Source organism: Podarcis cretensis (genome assembly GCF_951804945.1).
Source record: "Podarcis cretensis genome assembly, chromosome: 3".
NCBI lineage: Eukaryota > Metazoa > Chordata > Lepidosauria > Squamata > Lacertidae > Podarcis > Podarcis cretensis.
The window spans coordinates 121,382,033-121,394,861 of record NC_137172.1 but is presented as its reverse complement, the minus strand read 5'-3'; the positions used below and the strand labels follow the sequence as shown (position 1 = coordinate 121,394,861).

Sequence of the window (12,829 nt, the reverse complement as noted above, 5' to 3'; positions counted from 1 at the left end):
CTTAATCTTTCCTCCGTTTTTACGCTATAATAATAATAATAATAATAATAATAATAATAATAATAATTTATTATTTGTACCCCGCCCATCTGGCTGGGTTTCCCCAGCCACTCTGGGCGGCTTCCAACAAAGATGAAAAGTACACTAAAATGTCACATATTAAAAACTTCCCTGAACAGGGCTGCCTTCAGATGTCCTCTGAATGTCAGGTAGTTGTTTATCGCTTTGACATCTGATGGGAGGGCGTTCCACAGGGCGGGCGCCACTACCGAGAAGGCCCTCTGCCTGGTTCCCTGTAACTTGGCCTCTCGCAGTGAGGGAACCGCCAGAAGGCCCTCGGAGCTGGACCTCAGCATCCGGGCAGAATGATGGGGGAGGAGACGCTCCTTCAGATATACTGGACCGAGGCTGTTTAGGACTTTAAAGGTCAGCACCAACACTTTGAATTGTGCTCGGAAACGCACTGGGAGCCAATGTAGGTCTTTCAAGACTGGTGTTATATGGTCTCAGCGGCCTCTCCCGGTCACCAGTCCAGCTGCTGCATTCTGGATTAATTGCAGTTTCTGGGTCACCTTCAAAGGTAGCCCCACGTAGAGCGCGTTGCAGTAGTCCAAGCGGGAGATAACCAGAGCATGCACCACTCTGGCGAGACAGTCCGCGGGCAGGTGGGGTCTCAGCCTGCATACCAGATGGAGCTGGTAAACAGCTGCCCTGGATACAGATTTGACCTGTGCCTCCATGGACAGCTGTGAGTCCAAAATGACTCCCAGGCTGCACATCTGGTCCTTCAGGGGCACAGTTACCCCATTCAGGACCAGGGAATCCTCTACACCTGCCCGCCTCCTGTCCCCCAAAAACAGTACTTCTGTCTTGTCAGGATTCAACCTCAATCTGTTAGCCGCCATCCATCCTCCAGCCGCCTCCAGACACTCACACAGGACCTTCACCGCCTTCACTGGTTCTGATTTAAAAGAGAGGTGTGTATATATATATATATATATATATATGTATATATTTTTATATATATATATATATATATATGTATATATATATATTTAAAAGAGAGGTATAACGCTACGGAAGTTGTGTTCTTTCTTCTTCTCCTTTCACACATGATCATGTGTGGTGAATTTGAGGTGTTTAATAACAAATAGCCTACCCCATCATTTTCCTTGTGATTGGTCATATCAGCAGAATCAAGTGCCACAGAATATTCCGCATTTGTAAGACCTCAACCGTTTACTTTGGAACTCCCTGCCCATTTAGATCAAGCAGACGCGTTCCTTATACTCTTTTCAGTACAGTTCCTGCTAAAAAACATTCTTGCTTAGACAAGCCTGCCTAGATGCTTAGAAAGTAGCGGTAGTTTTAATCTGTTTCAGTATTTTAACATTTTTATATTTTAAAGTAGTGTTGTATTTTTTTCTTGATTTTCTTGGTTTATCTTTTTGTAAACCACTTTGAAGTTTTTTTTTAATGAAGAAGAGGTATATACATTTTATTAAATAAACAAATGACAGCTGACACTGAGCATATAAAGTGTTGTGTTCTTTATATGCTACTAATGATGAAATGGCTCACTAAGACTCTCAATTTTCTTTCTGTTGCATGTGTGTGTTTCTTTTTTTTAACAAGAATAAAAATATATTATCCATTGCTTCTTATATTGTTTGTATTTTTGGGTGAGGTGTACATGTGTATATTTAGTAGGGCTTCTAACATTTTTTATATCATGTGTTAGTGAACATATGTGTACTACTAATACATTAAACTAAACAGACAAAAAAAATCAAGGTAAAATTTACCTCCAACTTTCCCTCAAAAGACAGGCATTCTATTGAAAACATCTATATTTGGAAGCCCATTAAAATGACTGTGTTAATTTTCAACAGAAAAGAATAAACCATACAGTCTTGTAAACAAAGAACAAGGAAACTGCAGCCAAATCTCCCAGTATTGAATGGAGGGATAGGTAGAAGCAACATCTTCGTAGTAACACGACATACCCACTCTGGGCAGCTTCCAGCATATATAAAAACATAATAAAACATTAGACGTTAAAAAATGTCCCTATACAGAGGTGCCTTCAGAGGTCTTCTAAAGGTTGTATATTTACTTAGCTCAGGGGTCGCAACTCCACACCCTCCTACATTTCTCCAATGGAAATATGGATGTCCTAAGGAAAAGTGGGACATTCTAGGATGAAATCAAATTCTGTAAATCCAGGACTGTCCCTGGAAAATAAGGACACTTGGAGGGTCTGACATGAATGAGTGAAGTGGAGCAACAACTGCCACATAATAGGGTTTCATGCCGTCCCAATCTCTGAGTGGCGTGAAATTCCAAGGGTCCCAGGCACTTCTCCAGGGTCTGTGTTTCCTTTTGGAAATGACACACAGTGGAGACTGTGGTGTCTTTATGATATATGGTTTACTTCCACATATATACAACCTAAGCCTAGATGGAGAGTGCAGAGCAGTCACATCCCAAGAGGGTCTTCTTGCCTTCTCTCTAAGCGCAGCGTTGGATTCAAACAGACACCAGCCATTTCTTTTTTATATATATATAAAATATTTATTAAGATTTTACCAAAAAGACACATACATACAACAAAGAAAAAGAAAACAAACAGCCAAAAATACAAAAAAGATAGACAGAAAAATCAACAAAAAATCATCAAAAAGATAATGAAAAACATAAAAAAGAAAAAATCCAACTTTTAGCTTTATACTTATTTAACTCTGTTTCTTGACTTCCTCACATCTCCCTTTTTTGTGTTCCCGTTTACCCAGTCAAATTCAGCAAATCCTTACCCTCTTTCGAATCTCATTGTTAATTATATAATTCAACCTATTATGTCTCCGATCTTTCTTCTCTTTTTAATGCATTCTTACCTATTCCTTATACGGTAGTTTAATCACTTATACCATATTATTTAGATTTGACATAATAGAACTCTAGTCATTCACCCTTTTTGATTCATTTTTGCATACTCTTTTTAACTTTGTCACTAATGCCATATTATTTTTATATCCAACATCATTTTAACACTCATAAATTTTGCAGTGTTTCTGCAAGTAGTCCTTGAACTTCTTCCAGTCCTCTTCCACCGACTCTTCTCCCAGGTCTCGGATTCTGCCAGTCATTTCTGCCATCTCCATATAGTTTATTACTTGCATCTGCCATTCTTCCAGGGTGGGTAAATCTTGTGTCTTCCAGTGCTTTGCGATGAGTATTCTTGCTGCTGTTGTTGCATACATAAAAAATGTTCTGTCTTTAGCACCAATTGGCCGACCATGCCCAAGAGAAAGGCCTCTGGTTTCTTAAGGAAGGTATATTTAAATACCTTTTTCAGTTCATTATAGATCATTTCCCAGAAAGCCTTAATCTTTGGGCACGTCCACCAAAGGTGAAAGAATGTACCCTCAGTTTCTTTACATTTCCAACATTTATTATCAGGCAAATGATAAATTTTTGCAAGCTTGACGGGTCATATACCACCTGTAAATCATTTTCATAATATTCTCTCTTAGGGCATTACATGCCGTAAATTTCATACTGGTGGTCCACAACTGTTCCCAGTCAGCAAACATAATGTTATGACCAATGTCTTCTGCCCATTTAATCATAGCTGATTTAACCGTTTCATCCTGTGTATTCCATTTTAACAGCAAGTTATACATTCTTGATAGTATCTTAGTTTTAGGTTCTAACAGTTCTGTTTCCAATTTTGATTTTTCCACCTGGAAGCCCATTTTTTTGTCCAAATTATAGGCCAGACACCAGCCATTTCTCTGCCTCCTGCTCTCTCCGTGTGTCACATAATTTCTTCCTCCTGGCTTCTAACCCACCTGGTGTGAGGTGATAGCTCTGTGTATCTGAGCTGTGTATTGGATGCTTCTAAACCCAAAGGACATCACTTTACACACTTGACAAAGCTGATAGCAATCCTTGAAAGAAAGAAAAAGACTTTAAAGTGATAAAATTTTAGATGATAAATGTTTAGACTTTAAAGCGTCACAAGACTGTTGTTTTTGCTGCAAGAGACTCTATGAAAATTGGTTTAATGGGCTAGATTGTGAAATAAACTACCCTTAAGGCAGGCTTGTAAATACCCACCTAACTGGATACCAGTAGCAAGTTAGGGTGCTATGAAGTAAGTGGGTATGTTTGTGACAAGCACACGAAATCAAAACATGTGTCTCACAAGCAGCACCTTTTAGGGGCAACCACCATGCTAAATCATTGCTGGCTGCAGCCCTGCTTCCTTCCACTGAAAAAGTAAAACAGAAAACAGGCTTCACTGGGGATAGATAATTCTTACTCTTTCAGCCCTTTTAGGAGGTGAAATGGGCCTTCAGTTGTACTTTGCAAAAAGGGTTGCTTGTCTCCCCATCCCAATAAGCTGCTGTTAGAGATTTTGGGGGGGAAACAATGTCATGGGGCCATATTCTTAAAGTGATTGTTAGCTACTTTGGTTTTTGTGATGGGATGATGAGCTGCTTGTGCGTAAAAGCTTAGTCCCTCAGAGTTTGCTCAGCTTAGCAAGACTCCGTCTTTAGCGGAGCCCTTAAGCGTGGCTCCCTCAATCGCTGGCAGAATCCGACAGTGGGCTGTTATGTACTGGGTTGAATAGGATCCAAACTGCAGCAGTCTGATTGGCCCTAGAACAATAGGATCCAAAAGGCAGCAGCCTGATTGGTCCTAGAACAATAGGATTCAGAATGCAGCAGTCTGATTGGTCCTAGAACAATGCAGCAGTATGATTGGTTGGCAGGAACTACCCAATCATGCTCCAGATAGAAGTGAATCCACAACCTGATTGGCTTACAGTAGAATTCCGGAATTAGCCAATCATGTGCAGCCCATTGTGTAAATAATGTATATAAAGCAGATACCTTGAGGGGACTTTCATTCATTCCTCCTCACCACTATGAGCTGAATAAAGAGCATGAAATCACCTTGCGACTCTGAGTATATTTCACTGGCGACGAAGGTGGGATCCCGCTGAGCTGACTGCCACACACAGCACCGCAGCACCGCCACCTGCCGCATCGCTGCCTCGCACCGTGTATCCAGGCTTCAGCTCCAGGACACAAGGAACTCAGAATGGCAACCAACAGCAGCTTTTCGCCATTCAACCCAGCATCTGGAGACTGGGAAGCATACGCCTCCCGTTTCACCTTCCTCCTAGAAGCCAAAGGGGTCACCGATGAAGAAGACGCCAAGAAGAGGGCAATATTCTTCAGCGTCTGCGGAGAGGAGACGTTTGAAATCGCCCGGGCTCTCCTTGCGCCTGAAGACGTCGCTACTGTTCCATACAAAACAATAATGGAACAGCTGAAGGGGCACTTTTCGCCACAGCCCTCAGTGGTGGCTCGTCGAAATGCCTTCTACACAAAGCGGCAAGCCTCTGGGGAAACCATAACTGGGTTTGTGACCTCTCTCCGCCAAGCCGCCCGGTTCTGCAACTTCTCAGAGCTGGAGAACATGCTTCGTGACCGCCTCGTCGGTGGCCTGAGGGATGAGAAGCTGCAACGACGCCTCTACGCTAAGAAGGACCTAACGTTCCAGGTCGCTCTGGAGGAGGCCCTGGCAACGGAAGCTGCCGAGAGGTCGACGCAAGAGGCACGGCCGAGCCAGCCATCCCAACCGAGGGTCCACCATGAAGACCTCACCGACGACTCAGGATCCAACAGGGAGGAGGTGCACCGAGTACAGCAGCGCACTCAAGCAGCCCACATACCACAGCTGCCTCGACGAGAAGGAGGGAACTGCGCAAGCTGCGGAGAAAGTCACGAGAGGAGGACCTGCCGTTTCCGCAACGCAGAGTGCAGGCAGTGCAGAAAATCGGGACACATCGCCCGGGTGTGTCGGGCTCGGCCCACCCGACGCCAGGCATCAGATGACCAATCCAAGAGCCCCAGGTCCCGGGGCCCAACGCACCAAGGCAACTCGACTGAGCTCACGGACTTCCAGGTATACCAGTTGCCCCACCCCAACGTAGAGAAAATTTATGTTGACGTACAGATAGAGGGGGCCCCATGCCGCATGGAGCTTGACACGGGTTCAACTCTATCCATAATCTCGGCAAGGACCTTAAGGAAACTGTGTCCTACTGGGGGTCCCAAACTCAGGCCGGCCCCATTCACCCTCCGGGACTTCCAGAAACGTAAGGTCCCCACAATGGGGGTGGGGACCTTCAGGGTGCAATACCGAGGGCGGACGCGGCAACTGGAATTGCTGGTGGTCAAGGGCCCCTACATTAGCTTACTGGGATTGGCATGGTTTGGACCACTGGGGCTAGCCGTCACCGGGGTGAACCACACTAGCTTACAAGTGGACGTGGACGCCATATGCAAGGAATTTCCGGGGGTTTTTGATGGGAAATTGGGACAGTATACGGGCCCCCCAATTGCTCTACAGCTTGACCCCGCAGTACGACCGGTCAGGCTCAAGGCCCGCCGGGTCCCGTTCGCCCTGAAACCCCGTATAGACGAGGAATTGGACCGGCTTGTGGAGCAAGGAGTGCTGGAGCCGGTGCCTAATGCCCCCTGGGAAACCCCAATTGTCACACCTGTCAAGCCTAATGGTTCGGTCCGCATCTGCGCAGACTACAAATGTACCATAAACAAGGCCCTTACGGCCCATGCATACCCAGTGCCAGTGGTCAGCCATGTTCTTGCCACCCTGGCTGGGTCGAAAATTTTTGGCAAGCTGGACTTGGCCCAAGCATATCAACAGCTGCCAGTAGATGAGGCCACAGCAGAGGCACAGACGATTGTGACACACAGAGGAGCATTCAGGGTAAAGCGGCTGCAATTCGGTATCAGCGTGGCACCAGGCATATTCCAGAATCTAATGGACTCTCTCCTTAAAGGGATTCCTGGCGTCACCCCCTTCTTCGATGATGTGTTGATTGCCGGGCCCACACCAGAGGAGTTTGAGGACCGCCTCCGCACCGTTCTGCACCGTTTCCAGACGGCGGGTCTCAAGGTGAAGCGGGAAAAATGTCTACTAGGAGTGCCTCAGGTGGACTTTCTGGGATTTATGGTGGACGCAGAAGGGGTCCACCCGACTGGGGACAAGGTACGGGCCATTTGTGATGCCCCAGCGCCCAAGAACAAGACTGAACTTCAGGCCTTCTTGGGACTATTGAACTTTTACCATTCCTTCCTTCCCCACAAGGCGGCGGTAGCGGAGCCCCTACACAGACTCCTGGACAAGCGGGCCCCTTGGGTGTGGGGCCAGCGCCAGGAGGCCGCATTCCAGGCAGTCAAGGACTTGCTTGTCTCAAACTCGGTCTTGGCACACTTCGACGAGAGGCTGCCGGTGGTGCTAGCATGCGACGCCTCGCCCTATGGAATTGGCGCTGTCCTGGGACACCAACTCCCGGATGGAAGAGAGGTACCAGTGGCATACTTTTCCCAGACACTCAACGCAACCGAGCGGAACTACTCGCAAATCGACAAGGAGGGTCTGGCAATCGTGAAGGGAGTAAAAAAATTCCATGATTTCTTGTACGGGCGGCCCTTCACCGTGGTGACTGACCACAAGCCGTTGCTTGGCTTGTTTGCCCCTGAAAAGCAGACCCCCCAAGTGCTGTCTCCTCGCGTCCTCAGGTGGTCAATTTTCCTTGCCAGCTACCAGTATGCACTGATTCACCGTCCGGGGAAGGCGATGGGCCATGCGGACGCCCTCAGCAGGCTACCACTACCGGAAACAGGCCCCGACCCAGCACCTGCACAAGAGGTTATGAGCCTGGAGCTGCTTCCTGACCGCCCCATTCAGGCACAAGAAGTTGCACACCATTCCAAGAAAGATAGGGTCATCTCCCGGGTCCTGGACTGGGTGTGGAGGGGATGGCCCAGCAGCAGCCCCGGGCCAGAATTCGCCGGCTACACAACCCGCAAACATGAACTGTCGGCCCACAAGGGGTGCCTGTTATGGGGAAGCAGGGTCGTTGTTCCCCAGCCCCTCCGCAAAAGGGTCCTCACAGCCCTACACGAGACACACCCAGGGGTAGTAAGAATGAAGGCCCTTGCCAGGAGTTATGTGTGGTGGCCAGGGATCGACGGAGAGATAGAGGCCTGGGTCAAACACTGCCAGGCCTGCCAAGAATCCCGCCCAGATCCCCCAAGGGCCCCAGTCCAGTCCTGGGAGTCCGCCCGAGCACCATGGTCACGCCTGCATGTGGACTTCGCTGGCCCCTTTCAGGGGAAAACATTCTTCATAGTGGTGGACTCCTACACCAAATGGCTGGAAGTCGCACTGGTACCGTCCACTTCTACGTCCGCAGCCATCCGGGTACTACGCAGGCTGTTTGCAACCCACGGGCTCCCTGACACTCTCGTCTCAGACAACGGGACTGCATTTACGTCAGGAGAATTCCAAACCTTCACAACGCAGAACGCCATCCGCCACATCCGTTCGGCGCCATTCCACCCTGCCACCAATGGCCAAGCAGAACGCATGGTGCGGACCACCAAGGACACCCTTCGCCGTATGACACAAGGGGATTGGGAGTACCGCCTTGCCACATTCCTTCTAGCACAGCACAGCACCCCCAGCTCAACGACTGGCCGGAGCCCCGCTGAACTACTAATGGGTCGGCGCCTTGCAATCAGATTGGACCGCCTTCACCCCGATAGAGCTCAGGATGAGGCAGTGGTGGGGGAAGGCAAGAACCCCCGGACCTTCGAGGCTCAGGACCCAGTGTACGCAAAGAATTTTGGGGCAGGCCCAGCATGGGTACCCGCCACAGTCACCAGGGTCACTGGCCCCGTGTCGTATGAGGTGCTAACGGATGGGGGGCAATGCTGGCGCCGCCACTGCGACCAGATACGGCGACGATTCCCAGGAGAAAACCAGGAGGAGGAAAGGGCAGAGGAGTCCCAAGGGAACAGAGGGGCAGTGAGGCCCATAGAGCAGCAGGGGCCAGCAGGAGAGGCAGAATCAGTAAATACAGAGAGGACCCGTGAGGCCGAAAGGACACCGGAACCAGAACCACGACTGAGCGAGCCGGTTGCGCCAGACCAAACAGCCCCATCACAGCCAGCATCCTTGGAACACGAGCCAGAACCTGAACCCCGGACCAGGGAACACCCCAGGCCGCAACGCACACGTAGGCCGCCGGCGTACCTCGAGGACTATGAATGCGACCTCCCGGGCAGGACTGGAACTTAGAGGGGAGGGGTGTTATGTACTGGGTTGAATAGGATCCAAACTGCAGCAGTCTGATTGGCCCTAGAACAATAGGATCCAAAAGGCAGCAGCCTGATTGGTCCTAGAACAATAGGATTCAGAATGCAGCAGTCTGATTGGTCCTAGAACAATGCAGCAGTATGATTGGTTGGCAGGAACTACCCAATCATGCTCCAGATAGAAGTGAATCCACAACCTGATTGGCTTACAGTAGAATTCCGGAATTAGCCAATCATGTGCAGCCCATTGTGTAAATAATGTATATAAAGCAGATACCTTGAGGGGACTTTCATTCATTCCTCCTCACCACTATGAGCTGAATAAAGAGCATGAAATCACCTTGCGACTCTGAGTATATTTCATGGGCGTTTACGGAATCTACTCCAGCATAAAAGCTCCTTGACGGAAACACGTCGTCTGGATTCTCGGCGCGACAGTTTCCGGCGAGGAGTGGGTGTACCTATGGGAGGACCTGAGACTTCTCCGCTGTTATCGCTGGAAGACTCCCTGAGCCATTCCTTCGTTTCTCTCTCTCTCTGATCTCCCCCTCTCCCCCTGCTGGTGCCTTCCTCCGCTGCTGAGTCTCTCCTGACTTCTGAGAGACCCTCCACCTCCTGCCTTTCCGATGGCAGTTCCCTGACAGTTTTCATTATTCTAAGATTTTTTCCATGAAGAACAGCTTGTGCCCAAAATGTATCGGGAAATACAGTGGACGCTCGGGTTGCGAACGTGATCTGTGTGGGATGCACGTTTGCAACCCGCAGTGGCACGTAACTGCGCATGCGTGGGTTGCAATTCAGCGCTTCTGCACATTCACAAAGTGCGATTTAGTGCTTCTGCGCATGTGCAACCGCCAAAACCCGGAAGTAACCCGTTCCGGTACTTCCAGGTTTTGGCGCGTCCGTAACCTGAAAAAATGCAACCTGCAGTGTCTGTAACCCGAGGTATGACTGTACTATTGCTGTGGTGGTTTTTAAAGCACCATCCTGGAACCCATTGGAATGTTTTTAGAGACATAATATTTGAAGGATGGGTCAGGAGCAGGCAGCCTACGATTTCCTGATTCTGTTTTGTACCTTTTCTTGCTCCTGAATGGAATAGAGTATAGATAACAAGGAGTCTTCTTTTGCTGGCGGCAACAAAGGCTGCCAGTGTGACCTTGAGCCGAACACCTGTAAGGACCAAGAATGAAGAATGCATTAACTCAGGCTCAGTAATAGCCTTGTATGGTAATTGGCATTAGAACCAATGGCCCGTGTCAAGGTAACGAGAATTGGAACTAAAAATAGTGGCTGGCTGCTCTCCATTTGAGAATGCCCATTTGAGCAATGCTAAAGCCATGTTCTATTGGAACAGTCCAGCTTTAAAGAAAATAGAGAAATGAAATGAGAAGGCACAAGCCTTGGCTGGATTGACTTATTTCTTTAACCCCCCCCCCCCATGCCACCCCTACCTAGGGTTGTCACCTGTCCTGTATAATACAGGATTGCCCCGTATTTCGTCTCGCATTGGTACAGTTTGTCCTGTATTTCAGGTCTTTTCTGTCTCTGCCAAGTTAGGGATCCTCTCCAAATGTATGTGTTCAAAAAGGTCATGTATTTAAGCTCTGGGTAGCCAAACTCGGACCAGTCCCAGAGGGCCACCCTGTTAGGCTGCCATAGATTGTAATGGATTGCTTTGAAGTCACATCAGCAACAGATGAAAAAATAAATCACCCCCAATTGCCCTGCCCCTCCCACAAGTTCTAAGAGAGGGACCACTGTAGCGCTATCTCCGCAAGGTTAATTGTTTTTATTTTGTAGCTATCAGTAGCCATTGTTTATTGGGTAACTATCAGTAGCAATAGGCATTCTCCGTATTACCTGGTGCCACATTTCTGAAAGCTATCTCTCTTAATGGTGGTCATATATCGGCGGGTGGAACCAACCTTTGGCTCCCCAGATGCTGCTGGTCTAGAACTCTTGTCCTGCCTGATTATGAGCTGGTCTGCTTGATGGGTCTGCCAGGAACTGGGAAGCCATCAATACCTGGAAGGCTGCAGGCCCCGTCCCCCATATCAAATCCGATTCTGATGGGAAGATCCAGGCTATGGCATTTCTGTTCTCAGTTAGCAGCTCAAGCACAAGGGGGGGGGGAGCCCTTCTGCGGCCCAAGGGGCACATTTCCTCATGGGCCCTCGACCCTTCCTGGGGTTGCATGCCAGTGGTGGGAGAAGGCAAAGACAAAAGCGGGTGAACTGACAGAGACGGTTCTCACCTTTGCACAGTAACCTGCCTTCCAGTTCCACAGGCGCCAGAGGTTTCTGCAGGCAAATGCAGCCCTCTCCCCACAGTTCAAGGGTGCTTTCTGGCTATGCGAAAGCACTCAAGGAGGGTGTGGAGCAGAGTCAGCGGCCTGGGCAGAGTTTTGAGGGCCAACCAGAGACTCGGACAAGATGCCCTGCCTTTGCAACCAGTGGTGTAGCGTGGGGGGTGCAGGGGGGGCCGGCCGCACCGGGCGCAACATCTGGGGGGGCACGCTCGCTGCCTCCGGAGTTGCCGAAGAGCCTTGGGCGCAGGCTGTAGCAGAGCCCCATGGCAGCAGCCCAGGCAGCAGCAAGAAGAAGCTGGCAGCAGCGGCAGGTTAGGGGTTAGGGGCGCAAATTACTTGCCTTGCCCTGGGTTAGGGGGCGCAAATTACTTGCCTTGCCCCGGGTTAGGGGGCGCAAATTACTTGCCTTGCCCCGGGTGCTGACAACCCATGCTACGCCGCTGTTTGCAACAACTTGGTAGTTTTTTGGACTGTGGTTTGTATGATGGGCAATTGTTTTTTTATCAGTGCTGGTCCAGGGACAATTTATGATGTTAATTTAAACACCTTACAGCCAAGTCCTATGCACGGAAGAATATGGGCAATGTCTTTCATATCGGCAACAACAGGGAGGTGTTTGGTGTTTTTTCCTCCTCCTCCTCCTCCTCCTCCTCCTCCTCCTCCTCCTCATTCTTCTTCTCTTCAGTTTTTCTCCCCTAATATGCCCATGTTCCCTTCCACCTCCTGCCTTTGCTCCCCTTGGCCCTGGCCCAAGAGGCGTTATGGCTCGCAAACAGCTGAGCTGCATTTTTATTTCTCTGAGGAGTTCCTTCCTTGACTAAGGATCATCAGAAACTTGGGAAGCCCTGCTCCTCCCTGACCTTTAGTTGCACACTGATATTGCTGGCAAATTCAGATGACGGGACTTAGAATCATAGAATCATAGAATCCTAGAGTTGGAAGAGACCACAAGGGCCATCGAGTCCCACCCCCTGCCAAGCAGGAAACACCATCAGAGCACTCCTTGTTGCCTTTTGTTTGTCTACATGAGTCAACGAATTCTTTCTTTAAATTATCCTCACTGTTAATAGTAACCAAGGAACAATAAAGCCAACATAACTTCTGGCTGAAAGATAGCATGGTCCCTAAGAAGGCCAAGAAGAAACCGCCTCTCACTCAGGACAACACCCTCTGTGAGTCAGTTCTGCAAAGTAAAGAGAGGGAGAAGTTAGTTTTTTAAGCCCCAGCGTAAAAGCCAAATATGATCAAAACCCACAGGGTTGCTGTTAAGTTGTGGGTGAACATATCAGACGACGCAGCGATTTCTCCAAAGCAG

At 48.9% G+C, this 12,829-nt stretch overlaps 1 long non-coding RNA gene across 1 annotated transcript; it reads right to left on the bottom strand.

Moving 5' to 3' along the window:
* Nucleotides 1-3,782: 3,782 nt before the first annotated feature.
* LOC307212779 lies at nt 3,783-11,636 on the bottom strand. Its single transcript, XR_013837207.1, has 3 exons — nt 11,461-11,636; nt 10,281-10,376; nt 3,783-3,950 (listed from the first exon to the last, which is right to left on the bottom strand). It is a non-coding gene; the product is annotated as an uncharacterized lncRNA (long non-coding RNA).
* Between the last annotated feature and the right edge of the window lie 1,193 nt (nt 11,637-12,829).